The 15,049-nt window shown below is 43.9% G+C and overlaps 1 protein-coding gene across 1 annotated transcript in view; it reads right to left on the bottom strand.

The window, feature by feature from the left end:
- LOC103175759 (neuroligin-1) overlaps positions 1–7,493 on the bottom strand; it is a 157,140-nt gene extending 149,647 nt beyond the window's left edge. The window contains exon 1 of the mRNA XM_042339263.1: positions 7,011–7,493. The gene's annotated coding sequence lies outside the window, so the exon portion shown is untranslated. The remainder of the gene's footprint in view (positions 1–7,010) is intronic.
- Positions 7,494–15,049: the final 7,556 nt, after the last annotated feature.

Below are 15,049 nucleotides of genomic sequence, written 5' to 3'. Positions count from 1 at the left end.
CACAGCAGCGTCCCACAAACAGTCGTGGTATTATATTTTAGGAGGAGAAACATTTGAGATGGTTATGAATTGGAGCAAAGGTGGGGGAGGTTTAAAAATATAGCACGTTAGGAGGAGGAGCTGAGAATATTGAGAAAAAAAATCAAGTAAGTGGAAGTAAATAGATTAGACAGCCATTACTCTACTTCCATAGATACCATTGACAGAAGGTAGTCTCGCTAATTCAGCCAAGATTCCTGCTCTGGATCACAATCTTTAATGATTCCCTGTGGAAATGTGCACATGCACTCAAGAGGGGAATAGGATCAGGCTCTGAACGATCAGGGATCTGGACCCGAACAGGGGGTTGGGATCAGTGGGGGTGGAGGGCAGGGAGAGGATGGCTGAAGACGCAGTCGAAGATGAGGGTCTTGAGACATGCCTTGCTCAGCGAGTGTCAACATCATCAGAGAAGCAGAGACTAAAATGGGAGGGAAGGAGGGAGAAGAAATCAATTTGCTGATATATTTCTGGCTAATACCAATATTTTGATGGCTGAGAATTATGGTTCAGTCTGTTGGTATTGTATCGGTGCCATTATGTTTCATTGTTCAAGCAAGGTTTCCCTGAAAGTGATCGGTCACAGTGGTTGCAAGTTGGTTTAATAGAAAGGATAACACTCATAATCGAGAGCGTGTTGAACTGTAATAAACCAAAACAAAATTAAGCTTGAGCAGTTTAACAATATCTTGGCCCCAAGTTATTTTTTATTGCCTTGTAACATAATCCAATAAGCACATTTAAGGTTTTTTTTTACTCCTTTTAGCATTTCCACACTAGGCATAAGGCTGTAAAACTCGCATTGACAATTGTACCAGAGCAAAAAAAAAAGGGCTGGAAGCAAAGACTCCTGATGTTCGGGGACATTAACCAACCTGTGTTATTGTTATTTAAGTAGGTGTAGGAAACTTGCAGTTGTATAGGTTTCTGGGTGTGCAATATCATTGTGTCACTCACTTATGGAGCGATGTCTAAATATGCACACGCACACACACACACACGTACACAAAGCACAAAAAACAGTAGCACCCCAGATTTTGCATTTGCAGGAAATAACCCCCCACCCCCCAAAAAAAATGACATTTTTAAACGTTAGAAGCTGAGACTGCACAGGACTATTGTTCGTGGTCTCAGCATCTTTATTTAGCGACGCAATCTGTGCAGCAGGTGTCATCGCCTGAAACCACATTAAACGAGGCTCCCAAATTAATAGCAATTAGTGCTGAATCGTGGAATTGCTTTCCTCTGGCCATTGCCTGGTAGGGACTGACTAGATTGATACGTCTCAAACTAACATTTAAAGGGAACGTTAGATCACGCAAATTGAGTGGGCGTTTGTCTGGATAATGGATTTGAATCAAATCCCAGAGATGAAAGGGTAGTGTGTTTGTCAATGACCTGCTCAATTTCTGGCATTTCATTCCACAGAGTTGTAATGCACAATTTCCTTGACGCTTGCTGTGTTAACATTTTGAAAATGGGTTATTTTTTAAGACGGTAGTGAATGGCAGTATCTTAATTGGATTATCGTATCAGAACCCAGAATAATTTGAGAAGATAATCATTTAAGGCACATAGTTCTCACCTGGGTCTATGAAATGTGCCAGTTTGATTCAAGGCCATTCTACTCATTTTATTTTACTTATAACTCCACTCTTGAAACTCTCAATATGGCACAATACCAAGGTGCATCAGGAATACACCTCACACTCTGCTTTTTCCAATTAAGCTATGGAGACTTGGGAAGCTTTTGATATGCCATACATTTCTTTTAGTATAAGGAACATTCCCTTCTCTCTCGCTCAGTGTCTGCCTGTTTCCATGATTAATCTAGCACTCTCTGTTGCTCCAAAGTTCCATTTCTCGTTCCTGGAAATTCATGTTTGATTTGTGTGATTCACTTTCTTGACAAATAAATAAAAAAGGCAATCACCGAGGGCAGGAGCACAAAGCCTTGCAGGACAGACAGTCACAGATTAAAATGCATTGAAGCAGTTAGTCTTGGGTCAGGCTAGTAATTAAAGCATTTCAATTAGCTGTATTACTCCTGGCTTCTTCCAACGTTCCTGCTTTGGAGTGCTATCCTGCAAGTCTTTCTGGGCATATACGCACATGGATATTACATGAAGACAAAACTATCTGTAAAACTTATCTTATAATGTCCTCCATGATAAATGGTCAAATTGCCTGTGGTACCATATTCTATAGGCTCATCCATTAAGAATAGCCATGACACGAGCAATGTACTTCATGGCGCCCACAAAACAGCCAAGATTTGATCATTTGATTTTAAGTGAGACAATATGTTACTTTAGGACTTTATACGTATTTTCCAGAAAATATCAAAGTAGTGATTCATCTTATCCTTGTTGTATATAGCCATATTAAGTCAAATTCTCCATCAATTTTAGTGCAATGAAAACAAAAGTTATCTCGCCACTTCAAGTAATAAACCTTGTCTCAGTTAACATGAGTAAGTGTTGACTGATCTACTGTTCCTCACTTTAAAATCAGCATTGTTGACACTGTGAAACATCAATTTCCAGCTCTAGACCTGGAGCAACTTGCTGTATTACATCCATAGCAAAGCTTCCAATAACACAGTGGAGTCTTTGGCATTCCTCTGATTGGTAATTGAGCAGTTTGTATGCTATAATGACTGGCATATTGTAACAAAAACATTATGATTTCAAAATTGGTATTGATATTTCTTAGAAAGGGCTGATCAACCCATCTAAATCTACTGGTGCACTCAAATGCATTTCAGGTTAACTTCCTACATCACCCAATGAGAGTATGTAATTTGGGCTTGGGAGAAATGTTTTGTGTGATAATCTGCGGTGATGTGTTGAATGCGCATCAGTTATGCATCAGGTCAGAGACAGGTGGCAACTCCATTACTTGTACCTTAACCTGTGCGTTCACACAGAGATGACAGTTTCAGGGACTGCATGAGCTCAATTTCTGAAGTTACCGTTCACGTTAGAGGAGCTTTCATCTATAAATTATTTTTTCAGCCAGATGCAGAAAGCACTGGGCAATTTGATGCCATGTGATTTAGCCAAATGTATGATAGATGACAATCCCTTCACTAAGCTTATGTATCATTGTCTTACCAATGCAAAACAAGAATGCTGAAAAATATCAGCAAATGGATAATAGTGTGATTCAAGATAGAAATAAATAGGATATTTTGCTTAAAGTAGTGAGTCAAATGGATGCATAACATCAGTAAATAATGTTAGATCTGCGTTGCCCAAGTGCAGATTTTTTAAAATTAAAACGGTATTTTGTCAGACAAAGAGTGGACTTAACCTATGACTTTCCGGTTATTAATCCAAGTCTGCTTCGCAGATCAGTTTGTTAAGATGAAAGGATAACACAGGAACGTTCCAATAATTCTGCCAAGACATTGACAGAGGTTTTCAGATTATGAAATTATAATTTTATACCAATCAACCTGGCGATATAGGCAGCCAATAACACATCAATTGTTTGGTTTATGAGCCAGGTTTTGTGGTTAATATCAAAACATCAAACAAAAGTAGGTCAGAAAAGACTCAGCTATGTTCTGATCTAGGCTGATACCCCAATGTAGAGCTGGGGGTGTGCTACAGTGTAGTGATGCCGTCCTTTAGATGAGATGTTAACCCAAGGCTCAATCTGCCTGTTCAGGTAGACATTAAAAATTCCACAGCACTAAAAAAAGGGAGTTTCTCCGGGTTGTCCTGGCCAACAATCCCTCAAATAAAATGGGTCATTCACTCCTTGGCTGCTTGTGGGTCATTGCTGTGTTTGCCTGCAAGCTACAGTCGCTTCACTTATTTATATAAAAAAACAAATGCAGTAAACATTAATACAATAATGGGAAAGTTTGCCAGAGAGTGCTCTCAATGGCAATTATGCAGTTTTAGCTGGTTAACCTCCAGCAATATCCTTGCCCTAATACTCTCCGGAATTAGGAAAGCAGAAGGCTTCCCTCCAGGAAGAGAACGTACACTCAATTCCGTTAAATATCTTGGGAATTTCCATGTTTATGGAACACCCAGATAGTTTGGATACTCTTAAGCATGGTGATGGGTTTCCGTATGCGTTAGACATCCAGCTGACCAAAACAAATTCCTGTGAAGTGATTTAAGCCTTTAAGATGCCCTACAAACTGGAAAGGTGGTGACAGTACATCGAATGCAAGGATTATTATTTTTCCAGTACAAGATTTTGTTCTTAAAAGCAATCTTGGATTAGCAGAGCGATACGCATTTTAACCATCATATAAATATTCTCAAATTCATAATCATTGAGCGGGAATTAAGTCAGGAAGAGCACAATATCTGGGTTGACTTTGGCCTGCCTGTGGGATGGGTTAAGGTGTTGAACGAGCATTCCTGATACACAGTTGAACAAGTTCAATATCTCCCTAATCAATTAAATAGTAACCAACCAGTCGTACAATATTTTAATAAAGCACGCGATACGTAACGACAACCGCATACATGACTCAATGCATTTTGTCGTGTTTCGATCAGACCTGCCTTTAGCCTTTCAGATGGAAACTGCAATGGCAGAAAAAAGAAACCTCTATTTGTCAATCTGCACTGCCACCTATAGACCCGCGCGTGAAAAAAATCACATCGGGTGAAATTTCGTACGTCTTTGCAACCGAAAGCAGAAAGTGTGGAGTTCTGCAAATTTGCGGGACTAAAACCACGTCATTCCTCACTTTTTTCAGGTCACCAGAAAACATCAAAATAATGTCCAGATTCCCTTGCAACATTGCCCATCACCGTCACTATTTAATCAGAATTCTGCATTTCTGTGGGATGCATCCAAGTTAATGGTAAGCTATACTGGTTTTACCTGGTTAGACTCCAGCAGTTACCCCATGGCACACTCTGGGCTCCCCCCCCCCCCCCCCCCGCCCCGCCCCAAGCCTTGGCTCTTGCCAACCTGCGCCTGATACTTTCTGGAATTAGGTGAGCAGGATGTGTCCTTCCCGGGAGGGAGGGAGAGAGAGTGAGCGCATTCCACTCCAACAATCTCGCTCTGGGATCTCCATGTGTGGGTGTGGGCGGGAGGCCGGGAAATCTCAGCTCGGTTTGGAGACTCTTAAGCAACGGTGATGGGTTTCCGCATGTGTCCAGTCAATTAGCCGACCCCCACCCACCCAAAGAAAATGCATTATTCTACATTCTACAATATCATAATCAGAAACCTTAATTGTATAACCATTTAGAAGAGCCTTTTTATTTTGCTTTCCTGTATTAATCCTCTTTAGGGAGGAAGAGGGAATGCTGAATCCATTCTTAGTTGGAGACCTATATTACTGTCCACTGCATTTGATTTCCACCCAAGAACTAACACTCAAAGTTCAGCCCTTTATAATAAAATCCTTCTCCCAAGACAATGGTCAGTTAATTTAGACGTCGATTGAACTACAGCGTCCACTGTATATTCACTGTATTTTTTTATTCCTGATGTATAAATAAAAGGGTGGATTTCTGGAATGGGCTGTGTTAATCCAGGCGGAAGGTACCTGGTGTGTCTACGCAATGCAAATAAATAATAGATATGAAGGCAGTAAGTAAGTAAGTGGAGGTCCTATATGATGCCAAACCTCTCATCCGCACGATGGCACATCCTCTCATCATATTGCTATCTGCTTCGGGACGCGGTAGAAAGGCTGATTCAAGGCGTTGCTGGAAAATCGAGAGCACTGAATGGAAGGACTGCTTCACAGCGACATATTGAAGCATATTCTGCTCAGATGGGGCACTTTTACACTGTAAAAGTGTGTGTGTGTGTGGGGGGGGGGGGGGGGTGGGTGGGGGGGTATTTGAAAGCATCCTCTGGCTGATCTTTGGCGAGTGTTCAAATATTGCCCCCATTGACACCTGGGCAAGTAGTCAACCAGGACCAACGGGGAAGAGACGGGAGTAGGAAGAGAAATACGTTATATATATATATTTATGTACAAAAAAGAAGAAACTGGGCAAAGGGATGAGCTGTATTTGCTTTACAAAGAGGTCTCTGCCAACCGCACTGGTGGAGGCATCTGAGAGGAGCATCAACCGATCTGCTGTGACTTTGCTCCATCCATAATTCATTCATTCGGATCCCAGGGAAAACAATCCTGATGGTGGGGTCTCAGGATCAGGGAATGAGTGGAGGCACTTGGTCCCTTGTTACACTGACACCCTCTAAAGTCGGAGCCATCTCTCTCCCTCTCTCTCTCTCTCTGGTTTAACGCACTGCTTGAACTTTATATTGCAAAGTTGCAAAGGAATAATAAAGACAGACCCCTGTCCCCAGTCAACCCACGAGCTGTCCCCAGCTGTGGGTGGGTTTGCCATCACTTTGATCCCTCCCATTTGTACAATCGCACCATCCCCCCCCCCACCCCCACCCCCCAAAAAACAAACAGAAAGCGGAGTTACTGGAGTGTTCGTGTTTTTAAAGGATCAGTAAAAGACTGCAATGGTCAAGTGTGGGGAGGGGGAGAGTGGGGGGAGAGTAGGGGGGGGGGAGTGGGGGGGAATAGGGGGAGTGGGGGGGGAGTGGGAGAGTGGGGTAGTGGGGGGAGTGGGGGGGAGTGGGAGAGTGGAAGAGAGTGGGGGGGGAGTAGGGGGAGGGGGTAGTGGTGGAGAGTGCGGGGGAGTAGGGGGGAGTGGGGTAGTGGGGGAGAGTAGGGGGGAGTAGGGGGGAGTAGGGGGGGGAGTGGGAGAGTGGGGTAGTGGGGGAGAGTGGGGGGGAGTGGGGGGGGGGAGAGTGGGGGAGAGTAGGGGGGAGTGGGAGAGTGGGGTAGTGGGGGGAGAGTGGGGGAGAGTAGGGGGGAGAGTAGGGGGGAGTGGGGGCAATACAAATATCAGCTCTCCTCAGACCCAAAGTCCTCACAGTTTACACAGACACCGACACAGTCAATCAAACATGACATAAAGACGTAAAACCGACCCATCGATAAACCACTGACTCACCTGATCACTGCCCCCACCCGGGGTCTGGGCTGCATATGTGTATATATATATATATATATAAAGCCACACACCCCGACACAGCACTCCAGCAGCAAAGATCTCTCTCTCTCTTTCTTTCTTTCCTCTGGACTTCCAAACCCAGTGAAGGCTTTGGGGTTTGGGTTGTCTCCTGAGTGCTGTTTATGCGCATTCATTGCCCCTCTTTAGCCATCGCTTTGGTGAAACCTTCTTAACAAATCCAATGGCGGACCTGGATATTCACCGCTGAATTTCGGTGCATCAGTGATTTTCCAAATGCCCATTCCTTCCCCGAGATTCCTTCCATGTTTTTTCCTCCTCCTCCTCCTCCTTCTTCTTCTTCCCCCAAAAAGATATGTGTTTCTAATAACAGATCCCAAGTCGTCTGAAGCAACGACTGGTTTGATTGATATCCTAATGCCAACACTCTCACTCTCACTCTCACACTCTCTCTCACACTCACTCTCACACTCTTTCTCACACTCACACTCTCACACTCTCTTTCACTCACTCTCTCACACACTCACTCTCTCACACACTTACACACAAACACAAACGTATGGATCAAAATCCCACAGAGGTGGTGGGGGGGGAGAAAAAAAAAGGGGTGGGTGGGGGTCGATTTTCTGGAGAAAAATAACACAGTAAACGTCTTGTAATTGTTAGATTGCGCTTTTCCCCTCTTCTCCCTCTCTCTCCCTCTCTCTCTGTGTCTCTCTCTGTCTCTGTCTCTCTCTGTCTCTGTCTCTGTGGATCCAAGTCCCAAAGCGATGCGAATGCTGTAGTGTATGCGGAGCTGAGAGAGAGCTCAGGAGCTGCAAATGCCATTTGAATATCTGCTCACATAACACTGACAGCACTGAACCACTACTGAACGTCAGGACTGACGTCAGATATGTAGCAAATATATTATATATATATATACATACACACAGTATTTATATATCTATATCTTTTAGAGATAATTAAAACGTGTTGCACTTTTTTTAATATATATATATATGAACATCTGCTCTTTTCCAGGTCAGCTAAAATAAAATAAACCTCCAGTAGTTTTTATTATTATTATTATTTTTTTTACATATTCAAAAAAACACTGACCCATTTCTCTATCGGCATCGCTCCTTAAAATATATAAGTGTTTATAAGTTGCTAAAGCAATGAACACAGGAGGGTGGGGGGTGAGGCTGGTGTGTGTGTGTGTGTGTGTGATGGGAAGATAGCAATGCATTGAAAGTGGGGGGGGGGGGAGGTCTACATGATGTCAAGTCGTGACAAGAAAGTAGATGGGTTCATTGTCAGCTCAATTATCCAAGGTTTTGTACCCTTGAGATATAAACACCGCAGTCTGTGTTATTTCTGTTAAAATATGCAGCTGGATTTTATGGAAGGGGAAATGGAAGGAAGGTAGTGTTTTCATTAGATATACTTTATTACATCAAGATTTTTCTTGGCCAGCAGTCAGCGTAGACAGTCAGGGTTGTTCTTGCAGACGCAGTCAAATCGCTTGACTTGACCTGAAATACAGGAGGAGTGCAGTTCGATAGGATTTCACGAGCATCTGTCGGATACTTATTGCATCTCAAATTATTCAAGAGGTGGTGCATTATACACAGGGAAAACGAAAACAGTGATAAAATACAATGCAAAGTGGGATCTTTCTGACCTGAAAAGAAAATCGCACATTTTCCGAATTGACCGGATAAAGGGACCCAAGGCGGAATATTCCGACGAAAGATCATCGACCTGAATCGTTAACTCACTTTCCTCTCTCCACAGATACTATCCTCCCTGACCTGCTGAGTGTTCCCAGCGACATTTGTTTTTATTAAAAGAAGCCAAGATCTGTCCTGAGGTTTCATGACATTATACCTTTTTGTTGTCGCAAAAGCTGCGCTTTAAGAATTAAGAACAGTAATTTCATATTTCTATATTTACTGAACTTGTCTGAGGAGCATCGACAAACTCTTTGACTGTCGAGTACTCACAGCCAAGCTCCTCCCTGTCCTCACCACTCGATAGTCACAGGTACACGTTCCCGCAGAATGTCACTAGTTTGCAGTCACAAACTGCTCGGGTCCAAATCTTTGACTGTCCAGCTCCTTGGGATGTCCTCCTGGTGTGAAAGGCGCTATTCACATGTAATGTTGTATTCACAGCCAAGCTTGATCGTGTTGTCATCACCCAATATTCACAAGCACATGTTCCCACAAAATGTCACACGTTTGCAGTCACAAACAGCAGTGTTGGGTGATTTTTACGTCTCTCAGTCCAGTGTAGTTTAAGTCTTAGGCAACCACTAGAGATCAGCTAATTCAGCACAGGTCAGGCATTAACAAAGTTAATTTCAGTCCCACTGTTATCCATCCATTGAGTCTCTCAGTCAGAGGAGTATTTCGGGCTTGTTCATAGACCCGAGAGACGCATTGGAAAACACTTTCTAAATCAATAATAATCCTTGCATTTCATATAACATCCTATCACATCGTTGAGACATTCTCAAAGCGCTTCACTGAATATACTGTGAAATGGTTTAACTCTATATTTTGTGGCCAAAACGCAGCAGCCAATTGTGCAGCAGCGTCCCACAACCGGCTGTGGATTGAGTGATATACAGTCAATTCACTTTACAATATATTCTGTGAAGCGCTTTGAGGCGTCTCAACAACGTGATAAGGAGCAATATCAAATGCAAGGATTATTATAGTAATGGGTATATACCCTCTGTTTTTTGTGGGGGTGTGCGGGGTGTGTTCAGCCATGTGCGACAAATGGGGAAATCCATCACCAAACCAAGCTGAGATTTTCATGCCTCCCACCCACACATGGAAATCCCTCTCTCTCTCTCCCCCCCCTTCCCCCCAGAGGGACACATCCTGTTTACCTAATTCCGGAAAGTATTTGGCGCAGGCTTGGGGGCTTGGGGCGGGGGCGACTTCAGATTCATTAATCTTAACATGAATCAGTTGTGTGACATTTTGATACTTTGGTAATGGGCAGGAAAAGCAGAGACCCCAGACAAGGCTGGACTGGCAATGCATTCCATCCAGTGCAACTGATCGTGCTTTCACAGTGTGCTTATACAAAAAAAGGCAGACACACCAACCCCCAAGAAATCAATAGGAACCAAGTTACAAGGAGCTCAATATTATGGGAACTAAGTTCAAAGGAAATTCTCAATGCCCTGGCATCCAAGATTGCCAATTATTAGCGAGCAATCAATCGCTACTACTCTCAATTCACAGAAAAACTGCGCTGACGTAGATGCACTATGGTGGTTGAGAGTAACTGAGGGGAACAATGGTATCCTTTCATTGGGTTGGAAACCTAACTATTCCTCAAATCACAATTTGTCAGAAAAGTATCTTCCATTTGCACAGGATGTATTTACAATATCTATCTCACCTGGAAACATTTTTGAGTCAAACAATCGACTCAACATAGCCTAGGCTGGGAACAGCTAACAGCATGGAGAGGAGTATTAAACTCATCTGCCTGAGATGACCTGAACAGAGAGATTGTTACTTTTTTTTTGGGGTGGGGGCAAAAAAAAGCTGAGCACCATCTCTAATGGGGCTTTACTGCACCGCAGAGATATACAAAATCAACACTCAGCAGTTTCTACAAAAGTTATCACAAAATACTTTACAATGCAGAAACGTGAAGTGAAAGATAAACAACTAAAAAAAAAATCCACAGAACTCTACAAGCCCCAGGAACAAGAATTCAATTAGTGAAGGAAACCAGAATGCAGGGTTTGTATTTCTGTAAATAAATCAGCAAATTAGCTAATTGTGAAACTATGACACCTGAAATATATTGTTGGGAGGGGGAGTTGGTGTGTTTGCCTTTTTTAACGAGCCAGTCCATGAAGGATATCTGGTACAAGAAAATGGGCTGCGCTCTATGTGCCTAAAGAGTTAAAATGATTTACGAGTAATTCGTGAACAGAAACAGACATCAATCAGGCCACTATTGCTAATAGTAGTCATCAGTGTACAAAACAAAAGCCACAGTTTGATAAAGCCTTTTAGTGGTACTGTAGGAAAGCTTCTCAATAGCCGCCAACATTAGTTAAAATTATTTTTTTCCCCCTAGTTATTGTACGGGCATTGTTAATTCCACTCAAAATCAGGCTGAAAATACATTGGAATTACAGGTTTAATATTCATGCGATAACACAACGAAGCTCAACAAAGTGCTGTTAGAAGTGGGCAGGAACAATGCCAGTATTAACAGCAAAAACATCTAGTCAAATAGATGTCCTGAGTGGTAATTTGAACAGTGTCCAGAAGCAAACAAACAAACCAAAAAAAAATCAATATAATTGATGTTGATTTTTACAGCATTTGCAGCATTACCAGAAGCCACATTTTTTAGTTAACGACACAACTGGACAAAATACCAATGGCCAAAATTGCCTGCGATGAACCACAACAAATGGAGGCGATAGCTAGTAACTCATGAGAAGATTCCATGTTAACAGCATGTGCTGGGATACCAAAGGTGATCAAGTGAGATACTGTATGTAGACAACACACAAAGAGCATCTCCGCTCAACATCAAGGGTTCAAATGGCAAGATCAAGCAAGATTGAAAATATTCATGGCAAAACTTGCTTGTATTGAGTAAATTTAATCTTGGTGACACAATAACAGTGTTATCTCAGATTCCACACTGTAGTTATTGGACTGCGTAATACAATAAGGGACTTCATGCTCTTTCCAGCTCTATTGTTATTCACCTATTTGACCAAACTTGTCCTCCCAAAAAGTAAACATCAAGGCCAATAAGAACCTCTCCCACAAGTGTCTTACCTTTACAGTGTAACGCAATGAAAATATACACATGAAGCTATTTTACGATGCTTTATCATGACGGATTGGTAAGAGCATTCAAAAAAAATCAGTACACAACATACATGACTTGAAGAGAAGAGTCATTACGAGACCTTACGCTGAAACATACCGTCATGAAGATATTCCTTTGCAGTAGAAAATTCAAACAATTAGTTTCAACCATTTCTTCTTGCAATAGATTTATTGTTACGAGGATTGCACTTGGAAGAAGAATCAGATTATTTGGAATAAAATCCATTTGTGGCACCTGCGAAAGGCATGTACGACAAAGCTAACTCATTTTACAGCAAATTAATTATGTTAAGAGTACAATAGAATGGTAAATGCCTCTGTTGGAAACAAATGGTGTTTCTCTTCTCTCAGAGGTGACGTATTACATCTAGTCTCAAGTTATTCCTCAGAAATTCTCATTGTTTGGAAAGGAAACCAAGATTCATTAAAAAAAAACAGTTCAGCATAATTTAATATATTCTGCAACTCTAATTTGCTTTTGGATTAATTTATGTTCAAAGTAATGTAGGAAAGGTGAGGATATTTCTATAATAATCATAAATAATAATCATAATAATAATCCTTGCATTTGGTACAACACCTTTCATATTGGGTGACCATCTCAAAGCGTTTGACAGGATATTCTGCAAAGTGTAGAAACTGTATTTTGTAAGGAAATGATGATGTTATTCAAACATTACAAACTGTCATAAACATTTTTTTGTCGATTACTGTTGATACATTAATAAGTAATGACTTTATTAGTATAAGGTCGGACAGTATTTTATAAATTAAGATAGAACTGCTATTTTTATGACAGCTCATCACGTTGCCCATCTCAAAGTGCTTCACAATAAATACTGTCAAGTATAGCAAGGCTTTTCAAAAGGCAAATATAACAACCATTTTGCACATAAAAAGGTCCGACAAATAACAACAACTTGCATTTACAAAGGGCCGTTCCGATAGGATAAAGTCTCAGGAGCCAAGAGGTAAATGATCAATTTACCTGGAGGACTGTTGGTCAGGACACCAGGAAATAATATATGGTCCAGTGCTAAATGCAATTGTGTAATGTTTCTTCTTACATTTGTCTCCCAATTTATAACAGCGATAATTATTGGAAATGATATTATATTGAGGTCCCAAACCAACGTCCCAATATTTACAATAACATCCCATTCTAAAATAATGATTACTCTTTGAGCATTTCCACTTGTTAGATATTTAGGCACCGCTAATTTGATTTGAAGCTGACGTCGTAAGTCGACAGTAAATGATTGCGACCTTCAAGACGCCCGAGAGCGCCAAGTTGGCCAAATCCAACGGGTTGACACATTCCCACAAGGGACCGTTGGCTTTTGGGGCGGGCGGTAAACCAGGGGAGCGGGACGGTTCGGGATGAAGAACATTTAGATATCGGAGGACAGAGAGAAAAAAAACCAAACTCAGTTTTGTTCCAGAAGAAAAAAAAAACCACCCACAGAATTGCTGTTGTTGTTGTTGTTGCTGTCATTGTAACATCCGGTTGGTTAGGGTTAGGGTTAGGGTTCTTCTTTTAATAGGACACACACACAACACACAGAGGAGCCATTTAACCTCTTCTGTGTCTGCCTTTGTCTGACAGGTTTGTTCAGAGTGGATCCATTCAGTGAATAAGATGATGAGGAGATGGAGAGAGAGAGAGAGAGACAGAGATAATATAGTTATTTACTCACCGGGTTTCCTGCAACATATGGAGTACAATAAAAAAAAAACCCTTTGGTGTTTAAAGGAGAGCAAAAGGGAGAGGTGGTGGTCAGTGTGTCTGTACCTGGGGCACAGGTTAGTCAGTGAGGAGCAGAGCCTCACCTGTGTGTGTGTGTGGGGGTGACCAGGTGACCAGGTGTGGTGCTGCTGCTGGTGGTGGAGGTGGTGGTGGCGCCGCCTCGTGGACAGGTGACCTCACGCAGGTGTTTGCGTTCAAAAAGGCGAGAGAAGGTGCGGCACGAGGCCGCCCCGAGGGAGCAGTGTAACAGCCGCCCTCTCCCCGGGGAAGGAGGGCTCTCTGTGGGGGTCTCCGCACCAACAGGTCAGTCAGTGCTCGTACCCCCTCCACCTGTTCCCGGTCACTGCGCTTCACTGGTAACCCACAGCCTCACAGTAAGATAACCAGAGGGGGGTTTCAGTCCCACACCATCCAGGGGGACCCCCCCCCCCGGGACCCCCCCCCCGGGAACACCCCACCATCCAGGGGGACCCCCCCCCGGGGACCCCCCCCCCGAGAACCCCCCCCCGGGGAACACCCCCCCCGGGGAACACCCACCCCCGGGAACACCCCCCCGGGGGACCCCCCCCCGGGGGACCCCCCCCCGGGAACACCCCCCCCGGGGGACCCCCCCCGGGGAACACCCCCCCGGGGGAACACCCCCCCGGGGAACACCCCCCCCCCCGGGAACACCCCCCCCCCGGGAACACCCCAGGGTAACCCCCCCCCCCCGGGGAACACCCCCCCGGGGAACACCCCCCCGGGGAACACCCCCCGGGGGACCCCCCCGGGAACACCCCCCAGGGTGACCCCCCCCCCCCCAGGGTGACCCCCCCCCCCCGGGGGAACCCCCAGGGTGACCCTCCCCCCCGGAAACCACCCCCAGGGAAACCCCCCCCCCCCCCCGGGTGACCCCCCCCGGGGGACCCCCACTGGGTGACCCCCCCCCCGGGGAACCCTCCCCCCGGGTGACCTCCTTCCCCCCTCCCCCGGGGAACCCCCCAGGGTGACCCCCCCCCCCCACCGGGTGACCCCCCCCCCAAAAAAAGCCGTGATACCATTACAATGTCTAATGAGCCCGAAATAACTGATATCTACTGTTGTTTCGATGATAATCCCTTGTGATCACAGCTCTTTGGTCACCTGTAAAAAAAAAAGAAAACACGGTCACTCCACTTTAAAAATTAAAATAAACATTTGGTCACTCAACCCGCGGCGGTTTGTGGGGACACCGCTGAGCCCAGTCGGCCGCCGCCCTTCACCTCCAAAATATACAGTCAATTCACTTTACAGTGTATCCTGTGAAGCGCTTTGAGACGTCTCAATGACGTGATCAGGCGCTGTATCAAATGCCGGGATTATTCTTATGATTATTATTATGATTATTTGTACAGCGCTTCACGTTGTTGGTGTTTGTCGTAGGT

The sequence above is a fragment of the Callorhinchus milii genome, unplaced genomic scaffold (assembly GCF_018977255.1).
Source record: "Callorhinchus milii isolate IMCB2004 unplaced genomic scaffold, IMCB_Cmil_1.0 Scaffold11, whole genome shotgun sequence".
In the NCBI taxonomy this organism is placed as follows: Eukaryota; Metazoa; Chordata; class Chondrichthyes; order Chimaeriformes; family Callorhinchidae; genus Callorhinchus; species Callorhinchus milii.
The sequence above is the reverse complement of the archived record's forward strand: the minus strand, read 5'-3'. Positions and strand labels throughout refer to the sequence as shown.